The following is a 21,965-nucleotide window of genomic DNA, read 5'->3' as shown; positions in this document are numbered from 1 at the left end:
GACCACCCCTCTCTGGTTCACAGCTGAATGCATTCTGTTGCAAATATATTGTGAGCCAGGAGTCTCTGTCAGACTTTAGTCTGTGGCCATTACCTTAAGTATGGCCATTAGCTGAAGTATGAGAAATAAGAATTAATCCTGATTAATATGATGCATGCAGACTGTACCTTACCTGCCACCACCGCACTCTAATCAGCATCTCTGTTTATCCATTCCTCTTACAGGTATGTCACCTAGATTTTCCATCTTGACTTCCATGCAGTTTTCTATACCTCTCTGCTCCTATTCACTAATGGTATGTTCTTCAAGCTACCCCAGCTACCCCCCACTTTCATTTATGACCTTGTTTACTTAACTTTTGAGTATCCAGCATCTGGTTCAACCTAATCAGCTGATCAAGATGAGCACAGACCACTCCTCTCTGGTTCACAGCTGAATGCATTCTGTTGCAAATATATTGTGAGCCAGGAGTCTGTGTCAGACTTTAGTCTGTGGCCATTACCTTAAGTATGGCCATTAGCTGAAGTATGAGAAATAAGAATTAATCCTGATTAATATGATGCATGCAGACTGTACCTTACCTGCCACCACCGCACTCTAATCAGCATCTCTGTTTATCCATTCCTCCTACGGGTATGTCACCTAGCATTCCCATCTTGACTTCCATGCAGTTTTCTATACCTCTCTGCTCCTATTCACTAATGGTATGTTCTTCAAGCTACCCCAGCTACCCCCCACTTTCATTTATGACCTTGTTTACTTAACTTTTGAGTATCCAGCATCTGGTTCAACCTAATCAGCTGATCATGATGAGCACAGACCACTCCTCTCTGGTTCACAGCTGAATGCATTCTGTTGCAAATATATTGTGAGCCAGGAGTCTGTGTCAGACTTTAGTCTGTGGCCATTACCTTAAGTATGGCCATTGGCTGAAGTATGAGAAATAAGAATTAATCCTGATTAATATGATGCATGCAGACTGTACCTTACCTGCCACCACCGCACTCTAATCAGCATCTCTGTTTATCCATTCCTCTTACAGGTATGTCACCTAGCTTTCCCATCTTGACTTCCATGCAGTTTTCTATACCTCTCTGCTCCTATTCACTAATGGTATGTTCTTCAAGCTACCCCAGCTACCCCCCACTTTCATTTATGACCTTGTTTACTTAACTTTTGAGTATCCAGCATCTGGTTCAACCTAATCAGCTGATCATGATGAGCACAGACCACTCCTCTGGTTCACAGCTGAATGCATTCTGTTGCAAATATATTGTGAGCCAGGAGTCTGTGTCAGACTTTAGTCTGTGGCCATTACCTTCAGTATGGCCATTAGCTGAAGTATGAGAAATAAGAATTAATCCTGATTAATATGATGCATGCAGACTGTACCTTACCTGCCACCACCGCACTCTAATCAGCATCTCTGTTTATCCATTCCTCTTACAGGTATGTCACCTAGCTTTCCCATCTTGACTTCCATGCAGTTTTCTATACCTCTCTGCTCCTATTCACTAATGGTATGTTCTTCAAGCTACCCCAGCTACCCCCCACTTTCATTTATGACCTTGTTTACTTAACTTTTGAGTATCCAGCATCTGGTTCAACCTAATCAGCTGATCAAGATGAGCACAGACCACTCCTCTCTGGTTCACAGCTGAATGCATTCTGTTGCAAATATATTGTGAGCCAGGAGTCTGTGTCAGACTTTAGTCTGTGGCCATTACCTTAAGTATGGCCATTAGCTGAAGTATGAGAAATAAGAATTAATCCTGATTAATATGATGCATGCAGACTGTACCTTACCTGCCACCACCGCACTCTAATCAGCATCTCTGTTTATCCATTCCTCTTACAGGTATGTCACCTAGCTTTCCCATCTTGACTTCCATGCAGTTTTCTATACCTCTCTGCTCCTATTCACTAATGGTATGTTCTTCAAGCTACCCCAGCTACCCCCCACTTTCATTTATGACCTTGTTTACTTAACTTTTGAGTATCCAGCATCTGGTTCAACCTAATCAGCTGATCAAGATGAGCACAGACCACTCCTCTCTGATTCACAGCTGAATGCATTCTGTTGCAAATATATAGTGAGCCAGGAGTCTGTGTCAGACTTTATTCTGTGGCCATTACCTTAAGTATGGCCATTAGCTGAAGTATGAGAAATAAGAATTAATCCTGATTAATATGATGCATGCAGACTGTACCTTACCTGCCACCACCGCACTCTAATCAGCATCTCTGTTTATCCATTCCTCTTACAGGTATGTCACCTAGCTTTCCCATCTTGACTTCCATGCAGTTTTCTATACCTCTCTGCTCCTATTCACTAATGGTATGTTCTTCAAGCTACCCCAGCTACCCCCCACTTTCATTTATGACCTTGTTTACTTAACTTTTGAGTATCCAGCATCTGGTTCAACCTAATCAGCTGATCAAGATGAGCACAGACCACTCCTCTCTGGTTCACAGCTGAATGCATTCTGTTGCAAATATATTGTGAGCCAGGAGTCTGTGTCAGACTTTAGTCTGTGGCCATTACCTTAAGTATGGCCATTAGCTGAAGTATGGGAAATAAGAATTAATCCTGATTAATATGATGCATGCAGACTGTACCTTACCTGCCACCACCGCACTCTAATCAGCATCACTGTTTATCCATTCCTCTTACAGGTATGTCACCTAGCTTTCCCATCTTGACTTCCATGCAGTTTTCTATACCTCTCTGCTCCTATTCACTAATGGTATGTTCTTCAAGCTACCCCAGCTACCCCCCACTTTCATTTATGACCTTGTTTACTTAACTTTTGAGTATCCAGCATCTGGTTCAACCTAATCAGCTGATCAAGATGAGCACAGACCACTCCTCTCTGGTTCACAGCTGAATGCATTCTGTTGCAAATATATTGTGAGCCAGGAGTCTGTGTCAGACTTTAGTCTGTGGCCATTACCTTAAGTATGGCCATTAGCTGAAGTATGGGAAATAAGAATTAATCCTGATTAATATGATGCATGCAGACTGTACCTTACCTGCCACCACCGCACTCTAATCAGCATCTCTGTTTATCCATTCCTCTTACAGGTATGTCACCTAGCTTTCCCATCTTGACTTCCATGCAGTTTTCTATACCTCTCTGCTCCTATTCACTAATGGTATGTTCTTCAAGCTACCCCAGCTACCCCCCACTTTCATTTATGACCTTGTTTACTTAACTTTTGAGTATCCAGCATCTGGTTCAACCTAATCAGCTGATCAAGATGAGCACAGACCACTCCTCTCTGGTTCACAGCTGAATGCATTCTGTTGCAAATATATTGTGAGCCAGGAGTCTGTGTCAGACTTTAGTCTGTGGCCATTACCTTAAGTATGGCCATTAGCTGAAGTATGAGAAATAAGAATTAATCCTGATTAATATGATGCATGCAGACTTTACCTTACCTGCCACCACCGCACTCTAATCAGCATCTCTGTTTATCCATTCCTCTTACAGGTATGTCACCTAGCTTTCCCATCTTGACTTCCATGCAGTTTTCTATACCTCTCTGCTCCTATTCACTAATGGTATGTTCTTCAAGCTACCCCAGCTACCCCCCACTTTCATTTATGACCTTGTTTACTTAACTTTTGAGTATCCAGCATCTGGTTCAACCTAATCAGCTGATCAAGATGAGCACAGACCACTCCTCTCTGGTTCACAGCTGAATGCATTCTGTTGCAAATATATTGTGAGCCAGGAGTCTGTGTCAGACTTTAGTCTGTGGCCATTACCTTAAGTATGGCCATTAGCTGAAGTATGAGAAATAAGAATTAATCCTGATTAATATGATGCATGCAGACTGTACCTTACCTGCCACCACCGCACTCTAATCAGCATCTCTGTTTATCCATTCCTCTTACAAGTATGTCACCTAGCTTTCCCATCTTGACTTCCATGCAGTTTTCTATACCTCTCTGCTCCTATTCACTAATGGTATGTTCTTCAAGCTACCCCAGCTACCCCCCACTTTCATTTATGACCTTGTTTACTTAACTTTTGAGTATCCAGCATCTGGTTCAACCTAATCAGCTGATCAAGATGAGCACAGACCACTCCTCTCTGGTTCACAGCTGAATGCATTCTGTTGCAAATATATTGTGAGCCAGGAGTCTGTGTCAGACTTTAGTCTTTGGCCATTACCTTAAGTATGGCCATTAGCTGAAGTATGAGAAATAAGAATTAATCCTGATTAATATGATGCATGCAGACTGTACCTTACCTGTGTTAGAACCTTGCTCTTAGGTTTTTTTTCCTTTGCTGGTCACATGACCTTGTTGTCCTATTTAAGCCTGCTCCGCCCTTCTGGCTTTGCTGGACTTCATTGTATTACTACTTTCTAGCTAGCCTTTGCTCTGTATCTTACTCTGTTAGTTTGCTTGGTCTACGGACCTCTATGTTCTATATATTTTGTTTGTTCGTCTGTCTGCTACTATTTCTGTTAGGAGGTGTCCCATATTCCTCCCAGTCCTTAGTACTTGTAGGGATTCCGTCCCCACATCTATAGGTCTCCGTACAGACTAGCTTAGGACTTTAGCAGGTCTGATCGCAGGATCGGGTTCCCTGTTACATCGTAGGGATTCAGCTGAGTTCTATCGTAGGGACAGATCTCCTCTCTTTCCTTAGCTCTGGTAGCAGAACATAACAGTAAGTCCAGTCTGCAAATTCTCTAAGGAAAGATTTTTCTGTTCCATCATGGTGTCGGTTCAGGATTTGGCTCATCGCCTGCAGGGACTCTCTCTGGAGGTGGCCGAGCTCCGTCAGCACGTGAGTAACTGTCCTGGAGCACATTTCTTGGAGCCTAAGGTATGTTTGCCGGATTTATTTTTTGGTGAACATCGAGAATTTTTTTCATTTAAAAATGCTTGCTTATTGTATTTTCGTTTGAGACCCAAGTCCTCTGGGGATGAATCCCAGCGCATAGGGTTCATAATGTCACTTTTGCGCAAAGAGCCTCAGGAGTGGGCCTTTTCTTTGCAACCTAGTGATACATGCTTCAGATCAGTGGATAGTTTTTTTTCTGCTTTGGGACTATTATATGATGATCCTGACCGTGTTGCATCAGCTGAGACTGAGTTGAGACGTTTGAAACAGGGATCAGGTAATGTGGAAAAATATTGTACTCATTTCCGTCGTTGGTCTACTCAAATAGGGTGGAACGATTCTGCTCTGAAAAGTCTATTTCTTGCTGGGCTCAGTGAAAGGGTTAAAGACCTGCTAATTGCTTATCCTACACCTGAAGATTTGCAACAGGCTATGCAATTAGCTATACGGGTGGATAGGAGACTGCGTGCTAGGGTTAATGAGAGCAAATCCTCTGCTATGTCAGTTTCTGGTTATGAGAATGTGTGTACTAACAGTGGTGAACCGATGGAGATTGGATCGGTGGCACCTCGCTCTCAAGAAAAAGACCGTCGATTTTCTGAAGGCTTGTGTTTCTATTGCGGAAAATCTGGTCATTTGATTAAAGGCTGTGAGCTTCGTATGAAGAAAGAAAAAAAAAAATGGTCAGTCATGCCCGTATTGCCTGTTTAAATTCCAAGGGTGTATTTTTAGCTGCTTCCACGATTGCTCAGGAAAAATTAATGGAATTTCGGGTGTTTGTCGATTGTGGGTCTACTCTGAATGTAATTGATGGGGGATTCTTGGAAAGACTCAATTTAAAACCCGAACCTTTATCATCCCCCATTGCTGTGGTTTCTGTGGATGGTTCCCCTTTGAAGAATATTACTCTCAAGGTCTGTGAATTTCCTCTCACTATTAATGGTGTTCACCATGAGAAATTGGATTTGGTAGTTTTGAATAACTTGCCTTCTCCAGTAATATTGGGATTGCCCTGGTTAAAATTTCACAATCCTGTACTGGATTGGTCTACCAATGAAATTAAATCCTGGAGCCATAAATGTTATGACAAGTGTTGTAACGGGCGTATTGCAGCTTTGGATAGGGGAGAATTGCCTGTTCCTATTCAGGATTTTTGGAGAGTTTTTTCTGAGAAGGAATCGCAGGTTTTGCCTCCCCATAGAGACTATGATTGTTCTATTGAATTTGTCCCTGGAGCGACTCTTCCTAAGAGTCGTTTATTTAACCTTACTATTCCTGAGAGGAAAGCTTTGGAGGAATACATACAGACAAGTTTGGCCGCCGGTCACATTAGGCCCTCTAAGTCTCCTGTGGCGGTTGGATTTTTTTTTGTAAAAAAAAAGGACGGCGGTTTACGTCCTTGTCTGGATTTTCGTGAGATTAACAAAATTACTGTACGCAATCCTTACCCACTGCCATTGATTCCTGATCTGTTTAACCAGTTAATGGGGGCCAAGTGGTTCTCTAAAATTGACCTTAAGGGGGCATACAATCTGTTGCGCATGAAGGAGGGTGATGAATGGAAGACTGCTTTTAACACTCCTGTGGGTCATTTTGAGAATCTGGTTATGCCTTTTGGTCTTACTAATGCTCCTGCATTTTTTCAGAATCTTATTAATGACATCCTGAGACCTTTGATCGGCAAAAATGTGGTTGTGTATTTGGATGACATTTTGATTTATTCGCCGGATCTGGAGTCTCATTGGCGGAGCGTACGTGAGGTATTACAGTTGTTAATGGACAATTCGCTTTTTGCTAAGCTGGAGAAATGTGAGTTCGCTGTACAGAGAATTAGTTTTTTGGGTTACATTATCTCCAGCGAAGGTTTTGAGATGGACCCGGTTAAAGTTCAAGCTGTACAGGAATGGCCTAGGCCTATTGGTTTGAAATCGATACAGAGGTTTTTAGGTTTCGCCAATTATTACAGAAAATTCATAAAAATTTTTTCTAGTATTGTCAAACCTCTGACCGATCTCACCAGGAAAGGTGCTGATGCGGTTCAGTGGTCTTCTGAGGCCATTGAAGCTTTTGTGTATCTCAAGGAGAGGTTCACCTCTGCTCCCATCCTTATGCAGCCTGATGTGACTAAGCCGTTTTTGGTTGAGGTTGATGCTTCCTCTGTGGGGGTTGGCGCAGTATTGTCTCAGGATAACGGGGATGGATTACATCCCTGTGCCTTTTTTTCCAAAAAATTTTCGGAGACTGAACTGAATTACGATATTGGTAATCGGGAATTATTGGCTATTAAACTCGCATTTAAACACTGGCGTCACTTCTTGGAAGGTGCGGAATTTCCCGTTCAGGTTCTTACGGATCATAAAAATCTGATATATCTTGATGCTGCCAAGCGCCTGAATGCCCGTCAGGCTAGGTGGGCACTGTTTTTCTCGCGGTTTAATTTCTCCGTTACTTACATCCCTGGTACTAAGAATGTTAAGGCGGATGCCTTGTCTCGCAGTTTTTCTCCCATAGTCGGTGCTGAGAAAGAGGAGAACATTTTACAAGAAGGTGTTGTGATAGCTGCTTTGGACTCCGTTTTGGAAGATGAGATTCTTAAAGCACAGGAGAATGCCCCATCTAACACTCCCCATGGGAGGTTGTTTATGCCTGGGACCTTTAGGAGAGATTTATTTGTTGAGTGTCATGAATCTCGGTTGGCAGGTCATCCCGGAATCTCTGAGACCAAGAGACTGGTGGGTCGCAGTTTTTGGTGGCCTGGATGGCAGAAGGAAGTCATTAAGTGGGTGCGTCAATGTACTATATGTGCTAGATCGAAGTCCTCTCATACTCCTGCTGCGGGGTTGCTTTGTCCTTTGGAGGTTCCCAGTGCTCCTTGGACACATTTGGCTATGGACTTTATAACTGACCTTCCCCCCTCTGAGGGTTTTACTGTCATCTGGGTGGTCGTGGACCGTTTTAGCAAGATGTGTCACTTGGTTCCCTTTGTCAAACTGCCCTGCGCTAAAACTCTCGCTAAGGCCTTTGTCAAGGAAATTGTCAGACTTCATGGCGTTCCTACTGACATTGTTTCTGATAGGGGTCCTCAGTTCGTGGCTCGTTTTTGGCGTGCCTTTTGTGACAGGTTGGGAGTTCATTTATCGTTCTCGTCCGGATATCATCCAGAATCTAATGGCCAGACAGAAAGGAAAAACCAGGATGTTGAGCAGTTCTTGCGTTGTTTTGTGGCAGACAATCAAGAGGGGTGGTCTGAGTTTCTGCCACTTGCTGAATTTGCTCTAAACAATCATACATCTTCTTCTGCTGGTTGTTCGCCTTTTTTTTGTTGTTCTGGGAGACATCCGTCGTTTGGGTCGTTCTCCAAGTTGGGATCTGCCGTGCCTGAGGAGGAGAATTTTTCCGGTGATTTGGAGAGAGTTTGGACGGATGTGCGTGGTAATCTTCAGGAGGCCAACAGAAAATCTAAGGACTACTTTGATAGGAAACGACAGGAGGTTTTGTTCGCTGTTGGTGACATGGTTTGGTTGTCCTCTAGGAATCTGCGGTTGAGGATTCCTTCTAAGAAATTGGGTCCCAAGTTTGTAGGGCCCTTTAAGGTGCTTCAGGTTGTCAACCAATCTGCTGTTAGGTTGGAGTTTCCTACCTCCTGGAGAATTAATCCGGTATTTCATGTCTCTCTGTTGAAAAAAGCTGTTGTATCGGATTGTGACGCCTCTGCCTCTGTTCCTCCGGTGGTGGAGGACGGGGAATATGAAATTTCTCGCATCCTTAACTCTAGACTGTATAGAGGTAGTTTGCAGTATCTTGTGGCCTGGAAAGGTTTCGGACCCGAGGATAACTCTTGGGTGAGGTCGGATGATGTTTCCGCGTCCAGACTTATCAGAGCGTTTCACAGGAGATTTCCTGATAAGCCTGGTCCTAGGGGATCCGGAGGATCCTCTTAGAAGGGGGGGTACTGTTAGAACCTTGCTCTTAGGTTTTTTTTCCTTTGCTGGTCACATGACCTTGTTGGCCTATTTAAGCCTGCTCCGCCCTTCTGGCTTTGCTGGACTTCATTGTATTACTACTTTCTAGCTAGCCTTTGCTCTGTATCTTACTCTGTTAGTTTGCTTGGTCTACGGACCTCTATGTTCTATATATTTTGTTTGTTCGTCTGTCTGCTACTATTTCTGTTAGGAGGTGTCCCATATTCCTCCCAGTCCTTAGTACTTGTAGGGATTCCGTCCCCACATCTATAGGTCTCCGTACAGACTAGCTTAGGACTTTAGCAGGTCTGATCGCAGGATCAGGTTCACTGTTACATCGTAGGGATTCAGCTGAGTTCTATCGTAGGGACAGATCTCCTCTCTTTCCTTAGCTCTGGTAGCAGAACATAACAACCTGCCACCACCGCACTCTAATCAGCATCTCTGTTTATCCATTCCTCTTACAGGTATGTCACCTAGCTTTCCCATCTTGACTTCCATGCAGTTTTCTATACCTCTCTGCTCCTATTCACTAATGGTATGTTCTTCAAGCTACCCCAGTTACCCCCCACTTTCATTTATGACCTTGTTTACTTAACTTTTGAGTATCCAGCATCTGGTTCAACCTAATCAGCTGATCAAGATGAGCACAGACCACTCCTCTCTGGTTCACAGCTGAATGCATTCTGTTGCAAATATATTGTGAGCCAGGAGTCTGTGTCAGACTTTAGTCTGTGGCCATTACCTTAAGTATGGCCATTAGCTGAAGTATGAGAAATAAGAATTAATCCTGATTAATATGATGCATGCAGACTGTACCTTACCTGCCACCACCGCACTCTAATCAGCATCTCTGTTTATCCATTCCTCTTACAGGTATGTCACCTAGCTTTCCCATCTTGACTTCCATGCAGTTTTCTATACCTCTCTGCTCCTATTCACTAATGGTATGTTCTTCAAGCTACCCCAGCTACCCCCCACTTTCATTTATGACCTTGTTTACTTAACTTTTGAGTATCCAGCATCTGGTTCAACCTAATCAGCTGATCAAGATGAGCACAGACCACTCCTCTCTGGTTCACAGCTGAATGCATTCTGTTGCAAATATATAGTGAGCCAGGAGTCTGTGTCAGACTTTAGTCTGTGGCCATTACCTTAAGTATGGCCATTAGCTTAAGTATGAGAAATAAGAATTAATCCTGATTAATAAGCATGCAGACTGTACCTTACCTGCCACCACCGCACTCTAATCAGCATCTCTGTTTATCCATTCCTCTTACAGGTATGTCACCTAGCTTTCCCATCTTGACTTCCATGCAGTTTTCTATACTTCTCTGCTCCCATTCACTAATGGTATGTTCTTCAAGCTACCCCAGCTACCCCCCACTTTCATTTATGACCTTGTTTACTTAACTTTTGAGTATCCAGCATCTGGTTCAACCTAATCAGCTGATCAAGATGAGCACAGACCACTCTTCTCTGGTTCACAGCTGAATGCATTCTGTTGCAAATATATTGTGAGCCAGGAGTCTGTGTCAGACTTTAGTCTGTGGCCATTACCTTAAGTATGGCCATTAGCTGAAGTATGAGAAATAAGAATTAATCCTGATTAATATGATGCATGCAGACTGTACCTTACCTGCCACCACCGCACTCTAATCAGCATCTCTGTTTATCCATTCCTCTTACAGGTATGTCACCTAGCTTTCCCATCTTGACTTCCATGCAGTTTTCTATACCTCTCTGCTCCTATTCACTAATGGTATGTTCTTCAAGCTACCCCAGCTACCCCCCACTTTCATTTATGACCTTGTTTACTTAACTTTTGAGTATCCAGCATCTGGTTCAACCTAATCAGCTGATCAAGATGAGCACAGACCACTCCTCTCTGGTTCACAGCTGAATGCATTCTGTTGCAAATATATTGTGAGCCAGGAGTCTGTGTCAGACTTTAGTCTGTGGCCATTACCTTAAGTATGGCCATTAGCTGAAGTATGAGAAATAAGAATTAATCCTGATTAATATGATGCATGCAGACTGTACCTTACCTGCCACCACCGCACTCTAATCAGCATCTCTGTTTATCCATTCCTCTTACAGGTATGTCACCTAGCTTTCCCATCTTGACTTCCATGCAGTTTTCTATACCTCTCTGCTCCTATTCACTAATGGTATGTTCTTCAAGCTACCCCAGCTACCCCCCACTTTCATTTATGACCTTGTTTACTTAACTTTTGAGTATCCAGCATCTGGTTCAACCTAATCAGCTGATCAAGATGAGCACAGACCACTCCTCTCTGGTTCACAGCTGAATGCATTCTGTTGCAAATATATTGTGAGCCAGGAGTCTGTGTCAGACTTTAGTCTGTGGCCATTACCTTAAGTATGGCCATTAGCTGAAGTATGAGAAATAAGAATTAATCCTGATTAATATGATGCATGCAGACTGTACCTTACCTGCCACCACCGCACTCTAATCAGCATCTCTGTTTATCCATTCCTCTTACAGGTATGTCACCTAGCTTTCCCATCTTGACTTCCATGCAGTTTTCTATACCTCTCTGCTCCTATTCACTAATGGTATGTTCTTCAAGCTACCCCAGCTACCCCCCACTTTCATTTATGACCTTGTTTACTTAACTTTTGAGTATCCAGCATCTGGTTCAACCTAATCAGCTGATCAAGATGAGCACAGACCACTCCTCTCTGGTTCACAGCTGAATGCATTCTGTTGCAAATATATTGTGAGCCAGGAGTCTGTGTCAGACTTTAGTCTGTGGCCATTACCTTAAGTATGGCCATTAGCTGAAGTATGGGAAATAAGAATTAATCCTGATTAATATGATGCATGCAGACTGTACCTTACCTGCCACCACCGCACTCTAATCAGCATCTCTGTTTATCCATTCCTCTTACAGGTATGTCACCTAGCTTTCCCATCTTGACTTCCATGCAGTTTTCTATACCTCTCTGCTCCTATTCACTAATGGTATGTTCTTCAAGCTACCCCAGCTACCCCCCACTTTCATTTATGACCTTGTTTACTTAACTTTTGAGTATCCAGCATCTGGTTCAACCTAATCAGCTGATCAAGATGAGCACAGACCACTCCTCTCTGGTTCACAGCTGAATGCATTCTGTTGCAAATATATTGTGAGCCAGGAGTCTGTGTCAGACTTTAGTCTGTGGCCATTACCTTAAGTATGGCCATTAGCTGAAGTATGAGAAATAAGAATTAATCCTTATTAATATGATGCATGCAGACTGTACCTTACCTGCCACCACCGCACTCTAATCAGCATCTCTGTTTATCCATTCCTCTTACAGGTATGTCACCTAGCTTTCCCATCTTGACTTCCATGCAGTTTTCTATACCTCTCTGCTCCTATTACTAATGGTATGTTCTTCAAGCTACCCCAGCTACCCCCCACTTTCATTTATGACCTTGTTTACTTAACTTTTGAGTATCCAGCATCTGGTTCAACCTAATCAGCTGATCAAGATGAGCACAGACCACTCCTCTCTGGTTCACAGCTGAATGCATTCTGTTGCAAATATATTGTGAGCCAGGAGTCTGTGTCAGACTTTAGTCTGTGGCCATTACCTTAAGTATGGCCATTAGCTGAAGTATGAGAAATAAGAATTAATCCTTATTAATATGATGCATGCAGACTGTACCTTACCTGCCACCACCGCACTCTAATCAGCATCTCTGTTTATCCATTCCTCTTACAGGTATGTCACCTAGCTTTCCCATCTTGACTTCCATGCAGTTTTCTATACCTCTCTGCTCCTATTCACTAATGGTATGTTCTTCAAGCTACCCCAGCTACCCCCCACTTTCATTTATGACCTTGTTTACTTAACTTTTGAGTATCCAGCATCTGGTTCAACCTAATCAGCTGATCAAGATGAGCACAGACCACTCCTCTCTGGTTCACAGCTGAATGCATTCTGTTGCAAATATATTGTGAGCCAGGAGTCTGTGTCAGACTTTAGTCTGTGGCCATTACCTTAAGTATGGCCATTAGCTGAAGTATGAGAAATAAGAATTAATCCTGATTAATATGATGCATGCAGACTGTACCTTACCTGCCACCACCGCACTCTAATCAGCATCTCTGTTTTGGTCGCCCCCCTCACACATACCAAGGCTCACACAATCAACAGACAACCCTGGCACACCAGCCTAACTAAAGAACTGCGACGGGCCTCCAGGTTTGCTGAGCGTAGATGGAAAAAGTCCCACTCCAATGAGCACTTCCTTGCATTCAAACAATGCCCCACTACCTTCAAGTCCACACTCACTGCAGCAAAACAAACATACTTTGCATCTCTCATATCCTCCCTGTCTCACAACCCCAAACAACTATTCAACACCTTCAATTCTCTCCTCCGTCCCCCAGTGCCTCCTCCCTCTCCTCTTATTTCAGCCGAAGACTTTTCCTCATTCGTCAAGCAGAAGATTGACACCATCAGACAAAGCTTTTGCCTAAAGCCCCCACAGCCCCTCCCACACCTACTCAACCCTCCTCCTCCAAAACCACCTTCTCCACCATTATGGAAGATCAACTTTCCTCCTTACTCTCCAAATCACACCTCACCACCTGTGAACTTGACCCAATCCTATCCCACCTCATCCCAAACCTTACCACTATCTTCATCCCAACCCTAGCCCACCTCTTTAACCTATCACTAACAACTGGTGTCTTCCCCTCATGCTTCAAAAATGCCTCAATCACACCCATCCTCAAAAAGCCCTCCCTTGACCCATCCTCTCTGACTAGCTATCGCCCCATATCACTTCTCCCCTATGCCTCAAAACTACTGGAACAACACGTCCATTCTGAACTGTCCTCCCACCTCTCCTCCTGCTCCCTCTTTGACCGCCTACAATCTGGTTTCCGACCGCACCATTCTACTGAAACTGCACTGACTAAAGTCACCAACGACCTTCTAACCGCCAAATCTAAGCGACACTACTCCGCCCTCCTCCTCCTAGACCTGTCATCTTCCTTCGACACAGTGGACCATTCCCTCTTACTACAAACTCTCTCATCTCTCAGCATCACAGACTTAGCCCTATCCTGGATCTCCTCATACCTAACAGACAGGACATTCAGTGTCTCCCACTCACGCACCACCTCCTCATCTCACCCCCTATCTGTCGGTGTCCCTCAAGGTTCAGTCCTAGGACCTCTGCTCTTCTCCATCTACACCTTAGGCCTGGGACAGCTCATAGAGTCTCACGGCTGATGACACACAGATCTACCTCTCTAGACCCGACATCTCCTCCAAACTAACCAAAATCCCACAATGCCTGTCTGCTATTTCATCCTTCTTCTCTGCTAGATTTCTAACACTTAACATGGACAAAACAGAATTCATCATCTTTCCGCCATCCCATTCACCCCCCCCAACTGACCTATCTATCAATGTCAATGGCTGTCCACTCTCCCCAGTCCCTCAAGCTCGCTGCCTGGGAGTAACCCTGGACTCTGATCTCTCCTTCAAACCACATATCCAAGCCCTTTCCACTTCCTGCCGACTCCAACTCAAAAATATCTCCCGGATCCGCACATTCCTCAACCATGAATCTGCAAAAACACTAGCACACGCCCTCATCATCTCCCGCCTCGACTACTGCAACCTCCTGCTCTGTGGCCTCCCTTCTACCACTCTTGCACCCCTCCAATCTATCCTAAACTCTGCTGCCCGACTAATCCACCTGTCCCCCCGCTATTCCCCGGCCTCTCCTCTCTGTCAATCTCTTCACTGGCTCCCCGTTGCTCAGAGAATCCAGTTCAAAACCCTAACCATGGCATACAAAGCCATTCACAACCTGTCTCCTCCATATATCTGTGACCTAGTCTCCCTTTACATACCCGCACGCAGCCTCCGATCCTCACAAGATCTCCTTCTCTACTCCCCTCTTATCTCCTCCTCCCACAATCGCATACAAGATTTCTCCCGTGCTTCCCCCCTACTCTGGAACTCTCTACCCCAACACATCAGACTCTCGTCGACCGTGGAAACCTTCAAAAGGAGCCTGAAGACCCACCTCTTTCGACAAGCCTACAACCTGCAGTAACCACGGCTGCATGACCAGCTCTACCCTCACCTAATGTATCCTCACCCATCCCTTGTAGATTGTGAGCCCTCGCGGGCAGGGTCCTCGCTCCCCCTGTACTAGTCGCTGTCACACTGTGTTCAAGATTATTGTACTTGTTTTTGCTATGTATACCCCTTTTCACATGTAAAGCGCCATGGGATAAATGGCGCTATAATAAATAATAATAATAATAATAATAATATTTAATTAAAAAGTTTTGATGTATAAATGGCACATGGACATAAAATATGGACACATGGATGCCACACGAATGACAATATAGATGAAAAACAGCCGAGTTTCCTGGATGAAAATCAGACAATATTTCATATGCTCGTCTGACCCCTGGCCTAAGGGCTCATTCAGATGAGCAAATTATATGGACGCGCATACATAGCCATTATAACTAATGTGCCAGTACACTTGACCTATATTCTGTATCACAACGTCATACTGCTTCAAAGACATGACTGTACAGAAAGGTTGATGTGCATAGCAAGATCTTCTCTCACATAGGCCACAATCACACGTTCAGTACTTGGTCAGTATGTTACATCAGTATTTGTAAGACAAAATCAGGAGTGGAACAATTTTTCATCCACTCCTGGTTTTGGCTTAAAAATACTGATGTAAAATACTGACCAAATACTGAATGTGTGAATGTGGCCTAAGATTACATAATATAAATAACTTATAGTTTAGTATAATGGATAATGAAATACTTTGACTAACCTTTTTTTTCTTTTTTTTGTGGGGGAGTCTTAATAATTAATATTTATCTAGATTACATTTACATATTGACAAACCTCAGCCACAGTTTGAGTCTTTTTAGATCTATGCACTGAATATAAATTTGGTTAGAATGAAAGAAATGAAAATTATATTTACCTTCACTCGAAATGCTGAATATAAAATGATCCAGTTGAACAAGACAGCGCAAGCTGCACAATATATAGCCATCTATACCACACCCACCGAATGTGTTTTATGCCAGTTCAAACACAATTAAAATGCAAAAGCCCTCAAGCTGATGACATGTCAATGCCTTACAAATTCTGAATTCTCCAATTAACTAGAATATAATAATTGTAAAGGGTTTGTGCCAAGTTTTAAATTTAACTTTCTGATTACAGAGATCTATACCACTGAGACTGCCACTAAGGCCACGACCCCACTATCAGTGTTTGGTCAGTGTTCGGTCAGTATTTTTTCTCAGGAGTGGGTGAGGAACGATCAGAGAAAAGGTATAATAGAAACAAGTGCACCAATACTGCATTTATCACCCACTCCTGGTTTTGGCTCCCACTCGTGAGAAAAAATACTGATCGAATACTGACCAAATACTGATAGTGGGGCCATGGCCTAATTCCAAGAATGGGCCTCTGCAGTACCCTTTATGAATAAAGTGGTGATCGAGCATGTACATCTCTGCATTATCCATCATCTGTGGGACTGATGGAGACAGCAGAGCAGATTATAGACATTAAATCGAGTGGTGGTGCACATGATTGACCTATCTTAATTATTTTTAAAAAATACTTTTTTTATGTTATCAGTAAATGGTAACATTGGAACTTTGAAAGGTTGAAACTTTGTCATGCCCATGTCCTGCTTGTTATGATTGTATTCAGTCTAGGCAATCCACTATGAGATAAATGTCCTGTAGGACAAAACTCTCTCATGATAATAGTTTGCTACAATGTATTAGTTTAGGTAAAATGTATGGGGTCTGCTGTTTAGATTACAGATGATCCTATGGATGCGCCATTTCTGAGGCGGCTGACGGCTGGTGTTTCTAGCCTGGGAGGGGTGCCAATATTCATGGCACCCTTCTTGGGCTATTAATATCAGCCCTCAGCTGTCTGCCTAGGCTTTGCTAGCTATTAAAATAGGAGGGACCCCACATCATTTTTTTGGGGGTCCCCCATTTTAATAGCTAGTAAAGGCTAGGTATTCAGCTGGGGGCTGATATTAGTAGCCTGGGAAGCTCCGTGGGTATTACCCCCTTCCCAGGCTTCAAACATCTGCCCCAGCCATCTGCTTAATCTCCGCTAGAGACTAAAATTACGGGGAACCCCACGCCAATTTTTTTTTTTAATAAATCCTTTATTTTAACACTAAATGACAAGTACAGTAACCAACACTGTCACTGTACTTATTATATATGTGACTGACATGTTTCTATCTATCTAATCTATGTGCGAAGCTCTATTCTTTCTGTTCTAAATTGTCGGGTACCGGTATATGCCGCAGCTGAATTGTCGGCTTTTCATGTTTCACTGTGAGCACTGTTCCCATCGATTTGGGCAACCACCTCCCCCAATACATTCTACATTATGGTTAGTTGTTTTCCTTCATGTAGAATTAACCTACAAGGAAAGAAAGGGTTTATTTTCATTCCAATATTTGTGTCCCATTGACTTGCATTGGTTTCCAGTATCGGAATCAGCAATATCCGATACTTTTTGGGTATCGGCCCGATCCAATCCGATCCGATATTTCCTGATATCGGAAGGTATCACTCAACACTAGTCGCCACAGAGGTACTGCATCTCATCCAGAGCTGTGGTATCTCACTCTCAGGTAAGGAAGGAGTACTGACCGGGACCCTAACACCTGCATCCAACACTACACTACTCCAGACCTGCAGGAGGGGCAAGATGCATCGCTTCCCTACTGAGCCCTGTCCCTGGCTGGAGTGGGGGGAACCAAAGTAGAGGGAACCATGTAGTGGGTGTGGGTGGAGGAAGAAGTTCAGGGGAGCATTGGAAGAAGTGATATAAATAGACAAGCCATCTTAAAAGGACAGATCGGTCTGAGAGGAGAAGTAAGGGGAGCAGGAGCTTTTCATGAGCTCTGCTCAGGAGGAGGGCCTAGCCAGAGAAGCCTAAGACTGGAGGGAGAGAGAGGAGCAGGAAAGGTTCCAGGAACGTGGAAGGGACCCCAGGGGTACGGGTAGTGCTGGAGGCCACCTGTACGCCCGAATCTGCCAGGAGGTGGAGGGGTCAGGTCGCACAGAGGGGACCGGTCCCTAAACTAGCAGAGGTCTTTATGCCTCAACTAGGAAACCGGAGGCTTCAGTATTTTAGGCACTGCAGCCACAATCCACTTCTAATCACCAGAAAGGTGGCCATAGAGGACCCAGGGGACAGAGAAGACGTCGCCCAGCAAGGTCCGCGGCCACTGGCCTGAGACACTGGGTGTGAGGTGCAGGGAGACGGCCAGAGGGAATACACAAAAGGGGGTCCCGTTACGTACTCCGGAGAGACCTGAGAGTTTGCTGAACCCCTCCCTGAGTAAGCACAGTACGCCATGGGAAGTTACTCTAGTACTGGTAGCTGGAAGTCTAAGAAACCGTGAGTAAACCCTGAGGACTGCACCTTACTGTCTCTGTAATCATTATCTGTGCCATCCCCTGCACTACACTGCACAGCAACATCTACACTGCCCTGGAGCTAAGATCTACCTCTGGAGAGCTGAACCAACTCTTCTGCATTTACACCAGCTCCAGAGGACCTGCTCCGCAGCGGCGGCTCCCTTTAGCCGCCTACCACAGGTGGCGTCACAAACTCTATGCAAGAACTATAAATCCCCTGTAAATATTTTCCTTTTATTGACTGCCCTGGGTCACGGATCGGGTCACCGCCACTGTGACATCTCCCCTAGCAACGACCGGTCCGGCACCGAGTACCCCACGGCCCAGGGGGCGCATCATATATATATATATATATATATATATATATATATATGTATATGTATATATATATATATAAAACGTAATTAATATTCAGTAAAACAAACCACCTGTAATCTCATTTATTTCGGGGCCTCATTACATCCATGCACTGCAGTAACAGCATTCTAGCCACTTCTATAATGTGCCGTCTAGACTGGAGATGATTATTTCAGGACCTCATTTTAGCCTCCACTGTAGGTGGCTCACTAGTGAGGTGAGTAGAGCGGAGGTGATTTTTTGAGGACTTAGCCGTAGCCTCCACTCTAGACGGTTCAGTACCAAGGTGACTAGAATGGAGTTGCTGGAGTGAGGTCCTCAAAAAATCAACTTCAAATTAAGATTGGGTGGAGATTTGCGGGGGGAGGGGTGGTAACTGTAATGGAGCAGCCGACAGAATCTTCATGATTGATATCACAAAAGTGGCGTAAATTATAACAGTAGTGTTCTCCATCTTCTAGATAATGCGACAATAAAAATGTAAGTTTCATTAATCAAGAAAAAAAAGAATTTTGCCTAAATCCATAAAGTATATAACAGTGTAAAAATACATAAATTATATAACAGTGTAAAAAAATAATTTTTTGACTTCTGTTGTTAGCTCCATTAAAAATATGAGCAATTGCATAAAAAAGCATAATAAAAACATTAAAAAGCCAGTAGAGATGACTAGACAGCAGTGAGTATGAGGATCCTAGAATCAGCTCCGATCTAATGGTGTCAGTGCAGAACTGTCTACATCGACATCGGAGGGGATTATTTGAGGACCTCACTCCAGTAACTCCGATCTAGTCTCCTCAGCAGTGAAGCTTCTAGATCGGAGTGGCTAAAGTGAGGAGCACAAAAAATCACCTTAGATCTAGATGCAACCTTGCCGGGAGAAGTATTCAAATACATGAGCCAGCAGTGACAGAATGTGGTGCTGCCCATGACCGAATGAGAGAATCATACTCCTATGACTGAATATGAGCAGGTAGGACAAAGTATATATAATGTTATAAAATCATTATACTGTAGGGGGCTGCTGGGTGATGAAGACGTCGGTTCAAGAAGGGGGATTGTTAAGTGTTTTATATTTGTTATATGTTTATGTGGCTATTATAAAGTGTTTGCTGTGAAATCCCTATGGCTGATTATTATATGCCGGTTCTCGTATGGGCTTTGCCTAAGGCGGTCCCTGGGATGCGGGAGGTCTACCCAGAAGGGGGACTATACAATAGATAGGGATTCAGCTGCACTACACTGCTTAGACACCAGAGAGTTAGGACAAGGGTTACATCATCAGCTGGGAGGAGTTGCAGCATTAGAGCAGTTTTTATAGAAAAGCACTTCCTGGTTACAGACAGTATAGTCTAGGAGGCAAGAGTGAGTAGTGAGGAGCATTAGGCAGTGTTCGCCTGCCGTTAGGGGAGGCCTGTGTCAGGCCAATCCATTTCTGGGTTCAAGACCCGAGTGCATGGAACCGGGGTAGGTTCTGTTCCCATACACAGAGAGATGGAGTGTGGAGGATGACTGAGCAGATAGGAAAGCAGACTCCATCAGCAGTATTAGCGGTGAAGGAGTGTTTTACTGGTGCAAGTTATCAGAACAGAATGAGGACACATTTGAGGCAGTATCTGGATGCTGGCCTTGTCCTAGGCTCATGGCCTGTTAGAGGTGCTCAAGGTGAGGCCTCTGTTTCCCTAGAGGGGAGTTTCTCAGCCAGGTCCCAGAAAATGTGGACGATGTTGAGTCTCAGGAAGGGATGAGAGCAAACATTGGAAGTGCACATTAACAAGGGTGCCTCACTAACCAAAGAACTTGTCTTGATCTGTATACTGCAGCCGTGTATGGAAGAATTGCACAGTAAAAGTGAGTCTGTTAACCCGGATCTACAGTCTCCTGTCTTGCTTGAAGTCGGTGTTGGTTCCATGAATGGTGTAACAGTGAGTACAGCAAATCCTCCATTGCAGCACACACTCTGGTCTCAGCCCTTAATAGTAAAGGGGGCATTGGGCGAAGAAAAGATAGTACCGGCACACAGCATGATGGTAGTGGCCCTGCGTGCTCCCCTCTACAGTACTACCACCGCTTTTAATGAAAAAAGCTTGTTAGTGATGCACATTGCATCACTAGCAAAGCAATGGGGGCAGTGTACATCGCAACTAGGACGTGACAGGTTCCCTTTAAACAATGCCACTACAATGGTATCAGAGATAGTTATATCAGTTATCTATGATAATAATAATCTTTATTTTTATATAGCTCCAACATATTCCAAAGCACTTTACATACATAATCATCGCTGTCCCCATTGGGGCTCACAATCTAAATTCCCTATCAGTATGTCTTTGGAGTGTGGGAGGAAACCGGGAACCCGGAGGAAACCCACGCAAACACGGGGAGAACATACAAACTCCTTGCAGATGTTGTCCTTGGTGGGATTTGAACCCAGGACTCCAGCGCTGCAAGGCTGCAGTGCTAACCATGATGAGGCGAGAGTATGGATCTCATGTACATGTCCAGTGTCTGGAGCTTAAAAGGGACAATAACAACAAATATAAGCAGTGTAAATCTTATCTGGAGCAGGTGGGAGTGACATCCCAGTATGTAGCAGATATGACAGTCCAGGTGATGATCGCTCCTGTAGTAATAAGAAGGAATCAATGGCAAATTAAACAATAATTCAACATTGTTTAAAAAACTAGGCGAAAATTTGCTAAATGAGACAGAATATCTCAGGAAGTATTGACCATTCTTCTATCTTCTGGAATTGTGAGTTGTCAAAACTGGTATAGAGTGGCATCCAGGAAAGGACTTCTACTGGGGGGTGTTCTGCAGGACCTCCCAAGCTCTTTGGTGGTCTCCTGGAGTGTGAATGGAGATTTGTTTTCTGTCTTTCAAAATAGCAAGACCAAAGGGGAATAGCCATCTATAGTTTAACTTGTCTGCCCGAAGGACTTCGAGGGGAGGTCTGATCTTCCTTCTCTTTTCCAGGGTTCATAGGACAATGTCATAGAAGATTTTTATCGGAGTGCTGTCATAGAATAAGGAAGGTGTTTCGCTTTCTTTGGTAAGAATAGTTGAGGTGTCCACCAAACTCATCAGACTGCAAATTAAATGTCACAAAGGGTTGAAGACTCTTGGTTTTGGTCTCAGTGCTTTGTGAACTCTTTCAATCACTATATGTACAGCTCTACCAGGTTCATGTATGGAAGAAAATATCTCTTTGGTGAGCTTCTCCCGAGACTCTTGGGCAAAGGATTTGGGGACCCCTTAAAAACTCACGTTTTTAAGTCTATCCTATTTTCTTAATC

General features: G+C 43.9%; 1 protein-coding gene across 1 annotated transcript in view; it reads right to left on the bottom strand.

The window, feature by feature from the left end:
* LOC141265508 (serpin B4-like) overlaps positions 1–15,935 on the bottom strand; it is an 87,327-nt gene extending 71,392 nt beyond the window's left edge. Inside the window, exon 1 of the mRNA XM_073678673.1 lies at positions 15,825–15,935. The gene's annotated coding sequence lies outside the window, so the exon portion shown is untranslated. The remainder of the gene's footprint in view (positions 1–15,824) is intronic.
* Between the last annotated feature and the right edge of the window lie 6,030 nt (positions 15,936–21,965).

This window comes from Phyllobates terribilis, unplaced genomic scaffold, assembly GCF_046119375.1.
Source record: "Phyllobates terribilis strain yellow unplaced genomic scaffold, ASM4611937v1 Scaffold_4__5_contigs__length_816908805, whole genome shotgun sequence".
Lineage (NCBI taxonomy): Eukaryota > Metazoa > Chordata > Amphibia > Anura > Dendrobatidae > Phyllobates > Phyllobates terribilis.
This window is presented reverse-complemented; position numbering and strand designations above follow the sequence as displayed.